The sequence below is a fragment of the Oncorhynchus masou genome, chromosome 33 (assembly GCF_036934945.1).
Source record: "Oncorhynchus masou masou isolate Uvic2021 chromosome 33, UVic_Omas_1.1, whole genome shotgun sequence".
In the NCBI taxonomy this organism is placed as follows: domain Eukaryota; kingdom Metazoa; phylum Chordata; class Actinopteri; order Salmoniformes; family Salmonidae; genus Oncorhynchus; species Oncorhynchus masou.
Window position 1 is genome coordinate 34,025,826 of NC_088244.1, and position 19,390 is coordinate 34,045,215.

At 42.9% G+C, this 19,390-nt stretch overlaps 1 long non-coding RNA gene across 1 annotated transcript; it reads left to right on the plus strand.

Annotated features, from left to right (window-relative positions):
* Positions 1-16,192: 16,192 nt before the first annotated feature.
* Positions 16,193-18,646, plus strand: LOC135528353 (uncharacterized). The gene is made up of 3 exons (XR_010453538.1): positions 16,193-16,455; positions 18,139-18,180; positions 18,267-18,646. It is a non-coding gene; the product is annotated as an uncharacterized LOC135528353 (long non-coding RNA).
* Positions 18,647-19,390: the final 744 nt, after the last annotated feature.

Here is a 19,390-nt window from a genome sequence, read left to right on the forward strand (position 1 = left end):
ATCATAGCCATGGGAAGGGTACTTCATCAGTTATTTCGTTGTAGAATCATAGCCATGAGAAGGGTACTTCATCGGTTATTTCGTTGTAGAATCATAGTCATCGGAAGGGTACTTCATCAGTTATTTCGTTGTAGAATCATAGCAATGGGAAGGGTACTTCATCATGTATTTCGTTGTAGAATCATAGCCATGGGAAGGGTACTTCATCAGTTATTTCGTTGTAGAATCATAGCCATGGGAAGGGTACTTCATCAGTTATTTCATTGTAGAATCATAGTCATGGGAAGGGTACTTCATCATGTATTTCGTTGTAGAATCATAGCCATGGGAAGGGTACTTCATCATGTATTTCGTTGTAGAATCATAGCCATGGGAAGGGTATTTCATCAGTTATTTCGTTGTAGAATCATAGCCATGGGAAGGGTACTTCATCAGTTATTTCGTTGTAGAATCATAGCCATGAGAAGGGTACTTCATCGGTTATTTCATTGTAGAATCATAGTCATGGGAAGGGTACTTCATCATGTATTTCATTGTAGAATCATAGCCATGGGAAGGGTATTTCATCAGTTATTTCGTTGTAGAATCATAGCCATGGGAAGGGTACTTCATCAGTTATTTCGTTGTAGAATCATAGCCATGGGAAGGGTACTTCATCAGTTATTTCATTGTAGAATCATAGTCATTGGAAGGGTACTTCATCATGTATTTCGTTGTAGAATCATAGCCATGGGAAGGGTACTTCATCATGTATTTCGTTGTAGAATCATAGCCATGGGAAGGGTATTTCATCAGTTATTTCGTTGTAGAATCATAGCCATGGGAAGGGTACTTCATCAGTTATTTCGTTGTAGAATCATAGCCATGAGAAGGGTACTTCATCGGTTATTTCGTTGTAGAATCATAGTCATCGGAAGGGTACTTCATCAGTTATTTCGTTGTAGAATCATAGCAATGGGAAGGGTACTTCATCATGTATTTCGTTGTAGAATCATAGCCATGGGAAGGGTACTTCATCAGTTATTTCGTTGTAGAATCATAGCCATGGGAAGGGTACTTCATCAGTTATTTCATTGTAGAATCATAGCCATGTGAAGGGTACTTCATCAGTTATTTTGTTTTAGAATCATAGTCATGGGAAGGGTACTTCATCAGTTATTTCGTTGTAGAATCATAGCCATGGGAAGGGTACTTCATCAGTTATTTCATTGTAGAATCATAGCCATGGGAAGGGTAATTCATCAGTTATTTCATTGTAGAATCATAGTCATGGGAAGGGTACTTCATCAGTTATTTCGTTGTAGAATCATAGCCATGGGAAGGGTACTTCATCGGTTATTTCGTTGTAGAATCATAGTCATGGGAAGGGTACTTCATCAGTTATTTCGTTGTAGAATCATAGCAATGGGAAGGGTACTTCATCATGTATTTCGTTGTAGAATCATAGCCATGGGAAGGGTACTTCATCAGTTATTTCGTTGTAGAATCAAAGCCATGGGAAGGGTACTTCATCATTTATTCCATTGTAGAATCATAGGCATGGGAAGGGTACTTCATCATGTATTTCGTTGTAGAATCATGGGAAGGGTACTTCATCAGTTATTTCGTTGTAGAATCATAGCCATGGGAAGGGTACTTCATCATGTATTTCGTTGTAGAATCAAAGCCATGCGAAGGGTACTTCATCAGTTATTTCATTGTAGAATCATAGCCATGGGAAGGGTACTTCATCATGTATTTCGTTGTAGAATCATAGCCATGGGAAGGGTACTTCATCAGTTATTTCATTGTAGAATCATAGTCATGGGAACGGTACTTCATCAGTTATTTCGTTGTAGAATCATAGCCATGGGAAGGGTACTTCATCAGTTATTTCGTTGTAGAATCATAGCCATGGGAAGGGTACTTCATCAGTTATTTCGTTGTAGAATCATAGCCATGGGAAGGGTACTTCATCAGTTATTTCGTTGTAGAATCATAGTCATGGGAAGGGTACTTCATCAGTTATTTCGTTGTAGAATCACAGCCATGGGAAGGGTAATTCATCAGTTATTTCGTTGTAGAATCATAGCCATGGGAAGGGTACTTCATCAGTTATTTCGTTGTAGAATCATAGCCATGGGAAGGGTGCTTCATCAGTTATTTCGTTGTAGAATCATAGCTGTGGGAAGGGTACTTCATCAGTTATTTCGTTGTAGAATCATAGCCATGGGAAGGGTACTTCATCAGTTATTTCGTTGTAGAATCATAGCCATGGGAAGGGTACTTCATCAGTTATTTCGTTGTAGAATCATAGTCATGGGAAGGGTACTTCATCAGTTATTTCGTTGTAGAATCATAGCCATGGGAAGGTTAATTCATCATGTATTTCGTTGTAGAATCATAGCCATGGGAAGGGTAATTCATCAGTTATTTCATTGTACAATCATAACCATGGGAAGGGTACTTCATCATTTATTTCGTTGTAGAATCATAGCCATGGGAAGTGTACTTCATCAGTTATTTCGTTGTAGAATCATAGCCATGGGAAGGGTACTTCATCAATTATTTCGTTGTAGAATCATAGTCATGGGAAGGGTACTTCATCAGTTATTTCGTTGTAGAATCATAGTCATGGGAAGGGTACTTCATCAGTTATTTTGTTGTAGAATCATAGTCATGGGAAGGGTACTTCATCAGTTATTTCGTTGTAGAATCATAGCCATGGGAAGGGTACTTCATCAGTTATTTCGTTGTAGAATCATAGTCATGGGAAGGGTGCTTCATCAGTTATTTCGTTGTAGAATCATAGTCATGGGAAGGGTACTTCATCATTTATTTCGTTGTAGAATCATAGCCATGTGAAGGGTACTTCATCAGTTATTTCATTGTAGAATCATAGCCATGGGAAGGGTACTTCATCAGTTATTTCATTGTAGAATCATAGCCATGGGAAGGGTAATTCATCAGTTATTTCGTTGTAGAATCATAGCCATGGGAAGGGTACAGGACAAGTGCTGCAGCACCCCTGATAAATTGGAATACATTTGCCAAAGTTCAAATCAAAATCAAAAACATTTTATTGGTCACATACACATGTTTAGCAGAAGTTATTGCGGGTGTAGCGAAATTCTTGTGTATCTAGCTCCAACAGTGCAACAATATCTAACAAGTAATATCTAACAATTTCACAACAATACACACAACACACACACAATTTTAAAGTAAAGGAATGGATACAGAATATATACATTTTTGGACTAGCAATGTCTAAAATGACTAAAATAGAGTAGGATAGAATAGAATACAGTATATACATATGAGATGAGTAATGCAAAATATGTAAACATTATTAAAGTGAGCTTGGAGGGTACTATGGTGTTGAATGCTGAGTAATAGTCAAAAAGTGACTAGTGTTCCATTATTACAGTGGCCAGTGATTTCAAGACTATGTATATAGGCAGCAGCCTCTAAGGTGCTTGAGATAGAAGCTGTTTTTCAGTCTCTTGGTCCCAGCTTTGATGCATCTGTACTGACCTTGCATTCGGGATGATAGCGGTGTGAACAGGCAGTGGCTCAGGTGGTTGATGTTCTTGAGGAAATTATGGGCCTTCCTATGACATCGGGTGCTGTTAGTGTCCTGGAGGGCAGGTAGTTTGCTCCCGGTGATGCGTTGGGCAGACCGCACCACCCTCTGGAGATATGCGTTTGCTGGCGGTGCAGTTGCCGTACAAGGCGGTGATACAGCCCGACAGGATGCTCTCAATTGTGTATCTGTAAAAGTTTGTGACGGTTTCAGGTGCCAAGACAAATTTATTCTGCCTCCTGAGGTTGAAGAGGTGCTGTTCACCACACTGTCTGTGTTAGTGGACCACTTCAGTTTGTCATTGATATGTATGCCGAGGAACTTGAACTTTCCACCTTCTCCACTGCGGTCCCATCGATGTACTCCCTCTGCTGTTTCCTGAAGTCCACAATCACCTCCTTAATTCTGTTGGCGTTGGGTGAGAGGTTATTTTCCTGGCACCACACTCCCAGGGCCCTCACCTCCTCCCTGTAGGCTGTCTCGTCATTGTTGGTAATCAGGTCTACTACTGTTGTGTCATCTGCAAACTTGATCATTGAGTTGGAAGCGTGCGTGGCCACGAAGTCATGGGTGAACAAGGAGTACAGGAAGGGACTGAACACGCACCCTTGTGGGGCCCCCCGTGTTGAGGATCAGCAAAGTGGAGGTGTTGTTTCCTACATTCACCACCTGGGGGTCGGCCCATCAGGATCTCTAGGACCCAGTTGCACAGGGCAGGGTTCAGACCCTGGGCCCCAAGCTTAATGATGGGCTTGGAGGGTACTATGGTGTTGAATGCTGAGTTATAGTCAATTAACAGCATTCTTCCATAGGTATTCCTCTTGTCCAGATGGAATAGGGCAGCATGATGGCAATTGCATTGTCTGTGGACCTATTTAAAAAAAAATATGTATTTTCTATTTAACCTTTATTTAACTAGGCAAGTCAGTTAAGATCAAATTCTTGCCTACAATGATGGCCTAGGAACAGTAGAGAAGGAGAAGGAGAGCACACAGTCCTTGGTAGCTGGCCGCATAGCACAGTGTTATCCTCAAAGCGAGTGAAAAAGATGTTTAGCTCATCCGGGAGCAAGACGTCGGTGTCCGCGACGTGGCAGGTTTTCCCTTTGTAATCCGTGATTGTCTGTAGTCCCTGCCACATAAGTCTTGTCTCTGAGCCGTTGAATTGCTACTCCACTTTGTCTCTGTACTGACGTCTTGCCTGTTTGATTGCCTTACGGAGAGAATAACTACACTGTTTGTATTCTGCCATATTCCCAGTCACCTTGCCATGGTAAATGCGGTGGTTCGCACTTTCAGTTTAAACTCAGTCACCCGTAACTGTGTATTCGTCGATATTATTGTCAGAGGTTACCCGGAACATATCCCAATCCGCATGGTCAAAACAATCTTGAAGCATGGATTCCGATTGGTGTTATAGAATTACTGCCATATGTTCATAAATAAATGAAATAATTCCGAGTAAAACATCAGGAGTAGATCAATAATTTACCCGAAGAGGATCAATAGCCTATTTGTTCTAAAATAGCCTAGCTATGGATTGTGTGTAGACCAATCACAAGGCATTGCCTACAGTCGGGAACACTTGGAAAACCTGTCAGTGAACAAACAGCATGCGGCCAAAATGACATGGAATTGCTTGAAATGCGTTGATTAAAGCGCCTCTACTCTAATGCGCTAGTCTAGACCTCTATTCACATGGGACAATATGCATGCGATTTTCCGGTCCCTCAGAGCTCCCAGGTCACCCCCCTCTCGCGCTCACTCTTTGTTCTGGCACCTCCAGATTTACAAATTAAGTACTGTTTACATCATGGCCACCCATGCTCAGGAGTGTCCCATTAGGAAGGAATGTTTACCAACTTCCTGTTTCTCTGGGACGGTGTTCCCGGTTGGCCTGTTGATGTTGACTCGGAGCTTATCTCTCGGCAGTGTAGACTCAACATCTGGCCTGACAGAGCAGGGCAGAATAACCTCTGGCAAGAACCCTTTCCACGGCTACAGAACAGATGTCCACGTAGTGTCTATCTGAGACCCTCCCCTGGTACCCTGTATGGAAATGGGAGAGGGATTTATTTTTACCTAGGAGTTGATGGAGAACTTGAAATTCTTTCTAGAGGAAATTGGCATTTCGCTGGTTATTGGATAGTGGTAATGTAGTACAACAGATAAGGATATGTTTTATCCTTTATGAGCATTTTAGTTGATACATGGCACTGCTTTATGATAATAACGATTGGCTCAGGAGACAAATATGAAATCATTTAAATGGCAATGTCATTCCTCCCCTTGACTATACAATAACAGTCACCATATGGACACATCTGAACCTTTAATGACAGTAGAGATGCATATAATGATTGAAATCAATGGGGAAATCCATAGAGTTCTCTCAAGCTCCCAAAAATGTTACACTGTAGTCATGAGGCCAAACAATAAGGCGTAGAACAGAATCCCAATCGGCCAATCTCAGTTTTCTAAATCCTGGAGTCAATGAGGCGGAAACAACGGCTGCTAACGTGCGGGCGGGATATCTGCAGAGTCAGGGGAGTCTAGAACGGTCTGGCTGTGTTCTCACTCTGTTTAGCCCTGAGAAAGCAACCTCTCAGACCCTCAGTCTGTTTCAACAAATCTGTAGTTGCAGTGTGGAGGGCGGAGAAGAGAACAGATTATAAAAGAGTTCTTTCATCAGGAACACAATATAGGCTGTCAGTTTGCTAGCCGAGGATCAGGTGCTTTTATAACCGAAGGAAATGTCTCATTTTGACAGGGCCTTTCTTTTTGGGGGAAATACCATTCCAAATTGGCACAGAGAGTTTTACCGTAATGAGCTACAATATGAATCAACATCAGCTGTAGGAACGCTTGTATCAGCTGGCCATTGAGAAGAGAAAAGCATGTCAAGGTCTCATTTCAGAGGGGGGAAAGTAGACATACATTTTTAGGCAAGTCAGTGAAGAACAAATTCTTATTTTCAAAGACAGCCTAGGAACAGTGGGTTAACTGCCTTGTTCAGGGGCAGAACAACAGATTTGTACCTTGTTAGCTCAGGGATTTGATCTCGCAACCTTTCAGTTATTGGTCCAACACTCTAACCACTAGGCTACCTGCTGCCCATACATCTTAACCGGAAGGTCAGCTAAGGACAAAATAACTGCAGCAAATAGATGTCTGATTATACACGGCGTGATGCCATAATGCCTAATATATATGGAACTTAATCTGACCGCTACCCTGACATGGTTAACCTTTAGTTGGGAATGGGGATCAATGTGTCCAACCCAGCCCCCACCGCCTGCACCCACCCAGACATTGGACAGTTATTTTGCAGATGTTATCACAGGTGCAACAAAAGGCTTTTGTTTCGAGCTCCAATAGTACAGTAATACCTAACAACACAAAACAATACACATTCATCCCAAAAATATAAAGAACGAGCAATGTCAGAGTCCGGAATAGAAATATACTCTGAGTGTACAAAACATTAGGAACACCTTCCTAATATTGAGTTGCACCCCTTTTTCCGCTCAGAACAGCCTCAGTTCATCGGGACATGGACTCTACAAGGTGTTGAAAAGCGATCCACAGAGACGCTGACCCATGTTGACGCCAATGCTTCCCACAGTTGTGTCAAGTTGGCTGGGTGTTCTTTGGGTGGTGAACTATTGATACACACGGGAAACCGTTGAGCGTGAAAACCTCAGCAGCGCTGCAGTTCTTGACACCCTCAAACCCGTGTGCTGGGCACCTACTACCGTACCCCGTTCAAAGACACTTGAATCTTTTGCCTTGCCCATTCACCCTCCGAATGGCACACAATCCATGTCTCTATTGTCTCAAGGCTAAAAAAATCCTTCACTTTACCTACACTGATTGAGGTGGATTTAACAAGTAATAGCAAGAAAGGACCATAGCAATAGCAGGTGTTCCTAATGTTTGTACACTCAGAATACATGTACATGATGGCGTGTATCGACAGTATAAGAATAGAAAAGGTGTGTGCAGCAGTAGTTAGGATGAGCCTTGACTAGATACAGTATATGCAGTGCCTTCAGAACGGATTTATTTAGTCCACATTTTGTTGTGTTACAACTTGAATAAGACGTGCATTACTGAACTATACACACAACACCCCATAATGTCAAAGGGATTTCACCACGAAGCCAATGGTTACAGAGTTGAATGGTTGTGATGTGAGAAAACTGAGGATGCATAGACAACATTGACCACATTGACGTGTGTACAGTATTCCGGATAGTAGCTCATATCCCGTTTAAGGTCTTATTCGGGATAAGCAGTTTACATGCACCTTTTATATCCTTCTCATGAGTATCATTGTATCCATGAGTAAACAGAATATTCCTAATTTAATTATGAATTAAATGGAACAGTAATTGAAATATAGACAATGACAGTAGGCCTATAACTTCTCACATGTAGAGTATTATAATAATAACTCTTGCAGAATTAGGCTATGTATTTCCTGCAGTGAAATTATAAAATAATTGCTATTTTTGTCTCAGTAACAGGAATGGAGAAATATGATTGATTTATTTCAGCATGTGAATGAGTGTGTAATGTGTTGTCTTTGACACTGTTATGCAAGCAGACAGTATTTCAACCACATAAAATACAGTATGTACCTAAGACAAACTGAAGTCTTATCGGAAACGCGTTTGGTTTTCTCAGCTTTAATTTCCTTAAAACGGGTCAAACTGATGACATTTGGACATTTTGCCAGGACCAACCTTTCCACTGTTTTGGAGTTTCCTCCCCGGTCTTAAACGAAACAGACAACTTTACCGCTGTTAACTAGATTACTAATGCATTTATTCTATCGATGATGACATTATTCTGGTGAGCACTACTTAATTTAAGCTTCTAGGTTAACAAGTTATGACAGAAGAGAAGCTGCATGTATCAAACTATAGTTGACAAACAAATGGCCAGTAGTAAATTATAGTAAATTCATTATAGTAGGCTAAATCATTATGGAATTATTGTGGTGGAGCGAACTGCACATCAAATCAATCAAATCAAATATATTTATATAGCCCTTCGTACATCAGCTGATATCTCAAAGTGCTGTACAGAAACCCAGCCTGAAACCCCAAACAGCAAGCAATGCAGGTGTAGAAGCAATTGACATTATGGGGTGTTGTGTAATATATAGTTCAGTAATACATGTTTAATTCAAGTTGTAACACAACCTGTATCCTACTTTATGAAGTGATTTGCTTGACAACCAGATGAAAACATCATCACACAACAAACATGGTATGTGAAACAGCCTGTGCAGCCCACAAAAACAACAGTAAACGGGATAAGATGTTTCATGCCACAGTATCCCATCTTAGATCAGCTTATCCCAAGGACCTTATCCGGGTTCCTCATAACCGGGATACAAGCTTTTTTGGGTTATTGTAAACAGGATATGATGTGCATATGCGTCAAATCAAAAACAGAATACTTATCCTGAAGTATAGTATCCTGAATAATAACGGTGTCACACCCTGACCATAGTTTGCTTTGTATGTTTCTATGTTTTGGTTGGTCAGGGTGTGAGCTGAGTGGGCATTCTATGTTACATGTCTAGTTTGTCTAGTTCTATGTTTGGCCTGATATGGTTCTCAATCAGAGGCAGGTGTTAGTCATTGTCTCTGATTGGGAACCATATTTAGGTAGCCTGTTTGGTGTTGGGTTTTGTGGGTGATTGTCCTTGTTTCTGTCTCTGTGTGACTTTGCACCAGTATAGGCTGTTTCGGTTTTCGTGTTACATTTCTTGTTTTGTAGTATTCGTGTTTCCTTTGTTTTATTAAAACATGAATCTCAATAGCCACGCCGCATTTTGGTCCGACTCTCTTTCACCTAAAGAAAACCGTTACAAACGGTATATTGGTGTGCATGTAAACGTGGTCTTTGTAGTTACTCCGCAATACTAATCTAAATGACAAGAAGAAAGCCTGTGCAGAATAAAAAATATTCTAAAAAATGCATCCTGTTTGCAACAAGGCACTTAAGTAAAAAATGTGGCAAAGAAATTACATTTTTGTCCCGAATAGAAAGTGTGATGTTTGGGGCAAAACCAACACAACACATTACTGAGGACCACTCTTCATATTTTCAAGCATGGTGGTGGCTGCATCATGTTATGGGTATGCTTGTCATCGGCAAGGACAAGGGAGTTTTTTAGGATAAAAAGAATCGGAATACAGCTATAAACAAAGGCAAAATCCTAGAGGAAAATCTGGTTCAGTCTGCTTTCCAACAGACATTGGGAGACAAATTCACATTTCTGCAGGACAATAACCTAAAACGTAGAATCAAATCTACACTGGAGTTGCTAACCAAGACAACGTTGAATGTTCCTGAGTAGCCTAGTTGCAGTTTTGACTTAAATCACCTTGAAAATCTATGGAAATATTTGAAAATTTATATTTAACAATAATCAACAATCAACTTGACTGTGCTTGAAGAATTTATGAAAGACTAATGGGCAAATATTGAACTATCCAGGTGTGTAAAGCTCTAAGAGACTTACCCAAAAAGTACTCACATCTGTAATTGCAGCCAAAGGTGCTTCTTATATAAATGAGACATTTCTGTATTTCCTTTTCAATGAATGTGCAAACATTTCTAAAAACATGTTTTCACTTTGTCATTATTGTGAGTAGATGGGTGAGAAAAAAATAGATTCTATCCATTTTTAATTCAGGCTGTAACACAACAAAATATGGAATAAGTCAAGGGGTATGAATAGTTTCTCAAGGCACTGTACATATAAAGTGTGTCGCGCCCTGGCCATAGAGAGGCTTTTTATTCTCTATTTTGGTTAGGCCAGTGTGTGACTAAGGAGTAGGAAAACCTGGTGGGCGCGGAGGACGGCTGTGACCTCCTGATCAAGGCTAAGATCCAGCTGGAGGCCAGGGTCAAAGAGGTGATGGAGAGGCTGGAGGACGAGGAGGGGATGAACGCCTGCGTGCTCGCCAAGAAACGCAAGCTAGAGGACGAGTGTGCTGAGCTGAAGAAAGACATTGATAACATAGAGATCACCATGACCAAGGTGGGAAGTTGAGGGGCACATAGCCTTTAGCTTCACGGTTTGTTTTGTAGTGTTTATTGTTTTGTTCGGCATCTTTTTAAATAAAGAAAAAATGTACGCTTATCACGCTGCACCTTGGTCTAGTTCTTTCGACGGCCTTGACAGAACTTCCAACCACCAAGGGACCAAGCAGCGTGGTAAGGAGGAGCAGCGTGTTCAGGAGTCCTGGACATGGGAAGAGATCCTGGACGGGAAAGGACCCTGGAGGCAGGCTGGGGAGTATCGCCGTCCACGGGAGGAACTGGAAGCAGCCAAAGCGGAGAGGCGACGTTATGAGGGAACACGGCGGGCAAGGAAGCCCGAGAGGCAGCCCCCCAAAAAATGGGGAGATGGGGAGTGTGGCAGAGTCAGGTTGGAGACCTGAGCCAACTCCCTGTGCTTACCGTGGCGGGCGTTGTACTGGTCAGGCACTGTGTTATGTGGTGGAGTGCAAGGTGTCTCCTGTACGCCTTCTTAGCCTGGTGCGCTACATCCCAGCTCCCCGCATCTGCCGGGCTAGGGTGAGCATCCAGCCAGGACGGATTGTGCCAGCCCTGCTCTCCAGACCTCCAGTACGTCTCTACGGCCCAGGATATCCTGCGCCGCCTCTGTGCACTGTGTCTCCAGTGCGTCCTGTGCCTGCGCCCCGTATGTGCCGGACCAAAGTCACCATCCAGCCAGGACGGGTTGTGCAGGCTCTTAGCTCGAGGCCTCCAGTACGCCTCCACGGCCCAGTGTATCCGGTGCCTCGGCCAAGGACAAGGCCTCCTGTATGTCTCCCCAGCCTGGTGAGTCCTGTGCCTGCTCCCAGAGCCAAGCCTCCTATGTGTCTCTCCACTCCAGTGATGATCCATGGCAAGAAGCCTCCAGTGATGATCCATGGCAGGCCAAGGTCAAAGAGGTGATGGAGAGGCTGGAGGATGAGGAGGGGATGAATGCCTGCGTGCTCGCCAAGAAACGCAAGCTAGAGGATGAGTGTGCTGAGCTGAATAAAGACATTGATGACATAGAGATCACCATGACCAAGGTGGGAAGTTGACTTTGTTTAGGGCACATAGCCTTTAGCCTCACGTAGTGTTTATTGTTTTGTTCGGCGTCTTTTCAAATAAAGAGAAAATGTACGCTCACCACGCTGCACCTTGGTCTAGTTCTTTCGATGGCCGTGGCAAAGTGTGTAAAACAGTATGTAAACATTATTTAAGTGGCCAATGTTCAATGGCTATGTAGATAGGGCAGCAGTCTCTAAGGTGCAGGGCAGGGTACTGGGCGGAGGCCAGTTAGTGGTAACTATTTAACAGTCTGCTGGCCTTGAGATACAGTAGGAGTTGTTTATTGGTCTCTCTTCATAGCTTTGATGCAACTCTACTGTCTCCGCCATCTAGATGGTAGCAGGGTAAACAGGCCATGGCTTGGGTGGCTGAGGTCCTTGACGATCTTATGGTTTTCCTCATTCATTGGGCTGATCGTATCACCCTCTGGAGAGCCCTGCGGTTACCGTGAAACAGCCTGACAGGATGCTCTCTGGTACATCTGTAGAAGTTCATGAGAGTCTTAGGGGCCAAGACTAATTTCTTCAGCCTCTTGCCTCGCTGTTTCACCTTCTTCACCACACTGTCTGTGTGGGTGGACCATTTCAGATTGTCAGTGATGTGCACGCCGAGGAATTTGAAGCTTTTCATCCTCTCTACTGCGGCCCCGTTGACGTGGATGGGGGCGTGTTCTCTCTGCTGCTCCTGAAGTCCACGATCAGCTCCTTGGTTTTGTTGACGTTGAGAGAGAGGTTATTGTCCTGGCACAACCACCAGGGCCCTCACCTCCTCCTTGTAGGCTGCCTTGTCGTTGTTGGTAATCAGGCCTACCACTGTTGTGTCGTCTGCAAACTTGATGACTGGTATGGAGATGTGAATGGTGATGCAATCATGGGTGAACAGGGAGTACAGGAGGGGGCAGAGCAAGCACCCTTGTGGGGCCCTGTTGAGGATCAGAGTAGCGAAGGTGTTGTTGCCACCTGGGGTCGACCCGTCAGGATGTCCAGGACCCAATTACACAGGGTGTCGTTCAGACCCGGGGTCTCAAGTTTAGTGATGAACTTGGTGTTGAAGGCTGAGCTGTCGTCGATGAACATCATTCTTACATTGGTATTCCTTTTGTCCCGATGAGATGGGGAGTGTGCAGTGCTATGGCGATTGCGTCATTCGTCGATCTGTTGGGGCTGTATGCAAATTGTAGCGGGCCTAGGGTGTTGGGTAAGGTGGAGGTGATATGATCCTAAACTAGCCTCTCAAAGCATTTCATGATGACAGAAGTGAGTGCTATGGGGTGATAGTAATTTAGTTCAGTTACCTTCACTTTCTTGGGTATAGGAACAATGGTGGACGTCTTGAAGCATATGGGGACAACAGACTGGGATAGGGAGAGATTGAATATCTCCAGACAGCTGGTCTGCACATGCTCTGAGGACGCGGCTAGGGATGCCGTCTTGGCCGGCAGCCCTGCGAGGGTTAACACGCTTAAATGTCTAACTCACGTCTGTCACAAAGAACGAGAGCTCACAGTCCTCGTGAGCGGCGGTGGCCAGCGTCGGCGGCACTGTGTTTACCTCGAAGAGGGAGAAGAAGGTGTTTAGTTTGACCAGGAGCAAGGCATTGGTGCCCACGACGTGGCTGCTTTTCCCTTTATAATCCTTGATTCTCTGGAGTCCCTGCCACATACGTCTCATTGGTACCGTTAGTGGTCGTTTTTGCAAGGAGATACCAGTAGTGGAGAATGCTCTGGAAAGCTTGATCCAAAGATCTAGGCAGAGAATATTTAAGGTATCGTAAATCTTTAATGCAAGCAGCTGTAGGGGAGATCTGTCTCTCTGATCACAGATCAGGGAAGGACTCGGTGGGGAGATGGTTGGATGTCCCTCGTATAGAGGGAGGTGATAATACAATCATATCTGTTACACAACAGCTATTTTATGCAAGCAACAGATCCAGAACCCAATGGCCTTGTGTTAGGGTGCAACAGTCTATGAAATGCAGTTCGTCACAGTTCACCACATCACAGAGCATAAACCATGAGAAGTTACAACAGCTCACCCCAAATTCCGCCACCACAATGCCTTTCCAAACCTGAGAGGGTTAATGAAATGGAGAGATACGCTGTAGCTAGCTGGCTCACATTCACATCATTTGACCCCTGTGACAGGGCTGGAATGTCCCACTGTACATCATACACATACTGTGTATGGTTAAAACACACAGGCACACCTCACACATAAATACATATACACACACATGCACACTTACACACACTCAACAATATCCAACAGAAACACAGCTGTGACATAGTAAGATATCCGCCAAACTAAACGCAGCATGGCAGGTTTTCTCAAGAGATGGTGAGGATGAGATCCATTAAAAGGGTGGGAGCGACATAAAGAAGCCAGTCTGGGTCCCCAGTGACTGGTCTGAGCACATGAGGGACAGGCCAGACACATCCACCCCAACCCCAGCCAAACACTGTCCTATCTCTCTCTCTCTCTCTCTCTCTCTCTCTCTCTCTCTCTCTCTCTCTCTCCCTCTCTCTCTCTCTCTCTCTCTGCCTTTTGTAAAAAAAAACATACATGTATGTAGTTCTGTCTTTGAGCTGTTGTTTATTAATGTTCTGTATTATGTAATGTTTCATGTTTTGTTTCATGTTTTGTGTGGAGTAGCTGCTGTTATTGCAACAGCTAATGATAATGAGGATCCTAATAAAATACCAAACACCAAAATAGTGGCTGTTAGTTTTATTAGTAACACAGAGAGAGATTTTACACAAGGAGCCCTCTCTCCACATACCACTGGAGGCCACGGTGAGGGGCGGGATAACTGGACAAACAGTTTTCACGAGTTCGGTTTCGAAAGGGTAGTAGTTGGTATTCACTAACATTGGACCTTCTGATCTTTCTACCATTTTTCCCGCCTTCACATATGAGACAGACTGAACTGCCCTGGTTTTGGCAACCTCCATCTTTTCCACCATATTTGGACATTACAAGGATGTTGCCTCATGCTCTCCACCACAGTTACATCACTTTATTAATTTGCCACTCTCTTCTGTTAAACAGTCTCCATCATGGTGACTTTCTCCGACACATCCCACATCTCAGCTCCTGTCTGTAGACACTTTCTACATGTCCAAAAATTTGACATCGCTTACACTGCAAAGTCCTGGATACGAAGGGTCTGAAAGGTTAGTACACGTATCCCAGCTGCAGTAGGGTTGGTAGGGACTCAAAAAACACAAGGACAGACAAACTCTTCTCCTTCTTTCCATTTAAACACACGATTCATCCAGTGGATATCGACCACTGCAGGAATTCCGTTTAGTGATACAATGTCAACTTCTTCGAAGCTCAAAACAATGACTCTTTAAATAGGTGCAATGATTTTACTTTACCCAACGCTTTCCCACGCCACTGTGGATGTTTCCACTGGGTTCACAAAGTGGGGCGTACATAATCCCAGAAAACGTACCCCTTCCAGATACGATGGGGAATTATAAACAGTGGCCATTTTCTTTCTCAGATAAGATGACAATGAGCTATGTAGCATAAATATCTGGTGCAATGTTTGTTGTACACTGTCCCTGTCAAGTTAAAATACATGTAATTGTATTGTTTGCATTAGACATCACATCCAAGTGTGCATAAGTGATACAAACATATGTTTCACACAAAGCAGAAGTCCTCTGATGTGAATGGAAATCTATGAGGAAACTCCCTGTTAAAGCACATCTGTTGTGAGGAACAAGAAATCATCTGGAAAACGTTGTCTCTTTCTCTCCACTGTGATTCAATGTTACACTCAACCAAGTTGATTTCCTTTGGCCCTTTAGTCAAACACTGGTCCATGATACACTGTTTGAGGCGCCACACATTCATTTATCTCCACATTTCATTTCTGCTTAATTGTTGTAATGTAGCCTAATATTGACATTAATTTTTATGAAGTATTTTCTTAGACACTACCTTCACCACGTCAATCAAGTAAAACTGTGAAAGACTGCGTCAGCGCATTAGTATAGGCCAAAAGCCACGAAAGATATGGCAACACAGTGAGAGAGAACAGCACTGTTCACTGTTCCAAAAGCAATAGAATGTCCTTCAAACCAGGATTTCTATCCTTGGGAGAGTACGCCCCCTTCTGTACTCATGGCCGTTCTACCTTTTTGTAAGGGTTTCAATAGGTTATTATTGAAAGGGAAAACTGAAAGAAACGAGTTAATTTCATTAGCATAATGGCACATTGTAATTATTATTTAATCAGAGATGTAGTTTATGGACAGGTAGAACTATTGTTTTATTGGGCAGTAGGCCTAGGCCTATGATAGGCTACTACTCTAATTGCGCTTCACCATCATCGTACAAATAAATAAAAAACACCGTGTAAAATGCAGACTGGTAAAATGGCTACATTTTAACGTGTGACAGGTTCAAACGTATTTAAACATGCGTCAAAAGCATGTGATTCCAGACGACGCGCCATTACGTTTTTGTACAGCAGCCAATCCAAAAGCAGGGGTGTGTGAGAGGGCGTGGTTTGAATGGGGCGCTCTGGAAAATTCGATGGATTAGCTGGTTTTAAAAGGAAACGTCTTGAAATAAAGGATCCAGGGACCAATGCCAGGATCATGTATTGTTGTCCAGAATGTCTATAGGACTTGCTATATGTGCGTCATAGATGAGTCCTTTCTGGCCAAGAGGGATGAAGCATGGATCATCATCACACACCACCATGGCTGCAGCCTACTGTCATTGTCAACGTCCCAGGTTATCACAGGTGACATTTTTAAAATTTTACATGTAGATAATCAGGAAATAACTGCTCACATTTGTATTGCGTGCTCCAAAATGTCTGGGTAACTGTTCTATAGTCTTCAAGCAGTTCCTGTTTCTAATATTTTATTCATGTTCATAGACGAGTCAGTCTTGACGTGTAGGCTACGGGGTTATGAAACAGTTGTTACGAAATATTTTTACAGTATGAATAAGCTACTGCGTACAAATGTATGATCGCATAGTAACAATTTGCGTTTTTACAAGAGAATAGTTCAATAAACTAATTGAAGACAGGATGGTGGGGAGGGTACCATAGCAGTAAAAAAAAATAGAAGGATGCTGCGAGAGAAGGGATAAGGGCTTGGCGCCTTGGAGAATGTTGCGTAGTTCTATTTACCTGCATGTCCGTATTTCTCTTAAGATGCTGCTTCTCAATAATGAGTGGCATAGCAAGTTGCGTTATATTTTGGATTGAGGTCAATTTACACCGTTTATATTATAAGGAATGTATACTATCTAAAGAGATCTGCAGAACTTCAGAACATATGTAGATATTAATAATGTCATCCAGTAAATGGCCTAAAATACGTCATTCTGTTTTCTTTGACTCTGCTAATGTTTACCGAAGTAGGCCTTTTGATAAATGACATGTTCATTGAAAGTACGTGAGATGCGCACTTATTATTTCTGATGTAAACAACAACAACAAAAAACATTACTCTTCTTGGACGATGGGTGTCGCTGTTCTGCAGCTCAGATGAACATGCATACATCTTTTTTCAATACTGAACGTGGACAATGAACGGTATCGACTCATCATCAATGTATCTGATTTTTCCACTTTAAATGATTTTACCTTTACATGGAAATCGCTTGACTCGTGAAACATTTACAGCAGTATTTCAATTGGAGTTCAATAAAATCAGTGATATTCCTTTTCCCCCCAGAGCAGGGTTTCCCAAACATGGTCCTGGGGCCTTCCAGGGGTGCATGTTTTGGTTTTTGCACAGCTGATTCAAATGATCAAAGCTTGATGATGAGTTGATTATTTGAATCAGCTGTGTAGGGCTCGGGCAAAATCCAAAATGCAGGCCTCAGGGCTGAGTTTGGGAAACCCTGGTCCAGAGGTCAGGTTTATGAGGCTGGCTGGCACATCCATCTGCTGTGTGTGCGGGTGTGTGTGCGCACGCTCACATGTGTGGGAAATAATGACGACGGCTCTCGTGACATCAAGGCCTCGAACCCTCAAGAGTACAAAGTGACGTCAGTGGATGCCAGCCCACGCAATGTTGATCTTATTATCTCCGCTATACAGAGATCTCTTTTTAATGGTGTGCAGATGTGGGCGGATTAAATCAATTACCTTTATTAAAGTCAGGATCTGAGTCAGGATTCAATGGATTAAAATAACGTCTGTGATGATCATTCTATCAAAACACTGATATGGATGCAAAGGGGGTCAAAAAGGTAACAAGCGTAGCACCAAGTATCATCGCTATGTAGGCATGGGCTCGATCATCAATCTACTCCTGTTATTATCGGATGCAGGGGGGAGCAATGTGTTTACTGTGCAAGAATGTACATGTGTATAGAGCTGCATAGGCCATATCCTGATATGAAGTGTTGAATAGAGTTTCATTGCGTACATATTCATCCACATACCATTACATTTCTTATCTTTCAGTAGACCAAAGGTGACACACGGCGTGGGCAGTCCAAATGATAGGTAAGTGTATACACAACATGATGATAATAATAAATACCAGATTTCTGAGTGTGCCAACGGCTGAGCCATATGATGTTATATTTCAGGGATGGATGGCGAAGGCTGTTTCCCATACAGCAACTACAACAGCAGCCATCCAGACCAGGGCACGTACCTTCCCTGAGAGGGAGATTAGGGTTTAGGAAGTGGAGCAGGCCTTTGAGATGACATGGCTAAAATGAACCCCGTGCCTAGTGAATGCGTGGTATAAATAGCTGACGGGAAGATCTCCAGGTTGCATGCATCATTAGTGACTGCACGTCACTATAAACACTGTCAACAAACATTGCCCGGCCATTGTAAACATGACACAGATTGGGATTGTTCTTGATATGATGACTAGTAGTGGTGTACTAGTCAACTATGTCAGGCTTACTGGGCTTTCGATGTACACAAAGATTTACAGTAAAGGCAACAATATGAGGCATATTTGTAAAGGATTGGTCTTATTGATATTTCTGAAACAGTATTTATGTCTACTGAAGTGTTGATCTTGGTATAGTATCTTGTAGCACATGTATCAGGGGCGGATCCTGGCTTTAACCCAGTCCACTGGTAAACCCTCACACCATGAGCCTACTGCTTCTGTTCCACATGTCTTATGTTGTGCTGGGTTGTTTAATCTGGGGATCTACTGACTGAGAGGAGACCAGATCGCCACCTCTCTTGTGAATACTCCTGCATGTACCATGTCTCCTCAGAGAACACACGCTTTAATCAGACAGATCCCTTACATCTCCTTGCTGCTGGCAGAGAGAGAAGCAGTGCGGAGATAAACGCTGATTATTTTACCGATAAGACTCCTTCCCTTCCCACCATGGTAAGATGAACCCAAGGTGTGAATGCTGAAGTGAACGCTCTCCCTCTTTTTTTCTCTATCTGAACCTGAAATGGGTCAATGCAACATACTGTCCTTACAATATGTAATTGGCTGTATCGTTAAACTGTTCCTTAAGCTGTTCCTTGACATCCATTTTATTATCACGTTATTACGGTATCGTCTTCATCCAAGTCAAAAAGTTGCCTATTCAATGCTCAGTCCAGTTGTGTCGGATGGGGTCAAACGGGAAAGAAATCAAGTTACTTTACACTTAGTGGTCTCGAAAACAAACGCTTCCTTTACAGCCCAGATAACAAAGTTAGTTTCTAGTCCGCGAGAGCTGTAGACAGA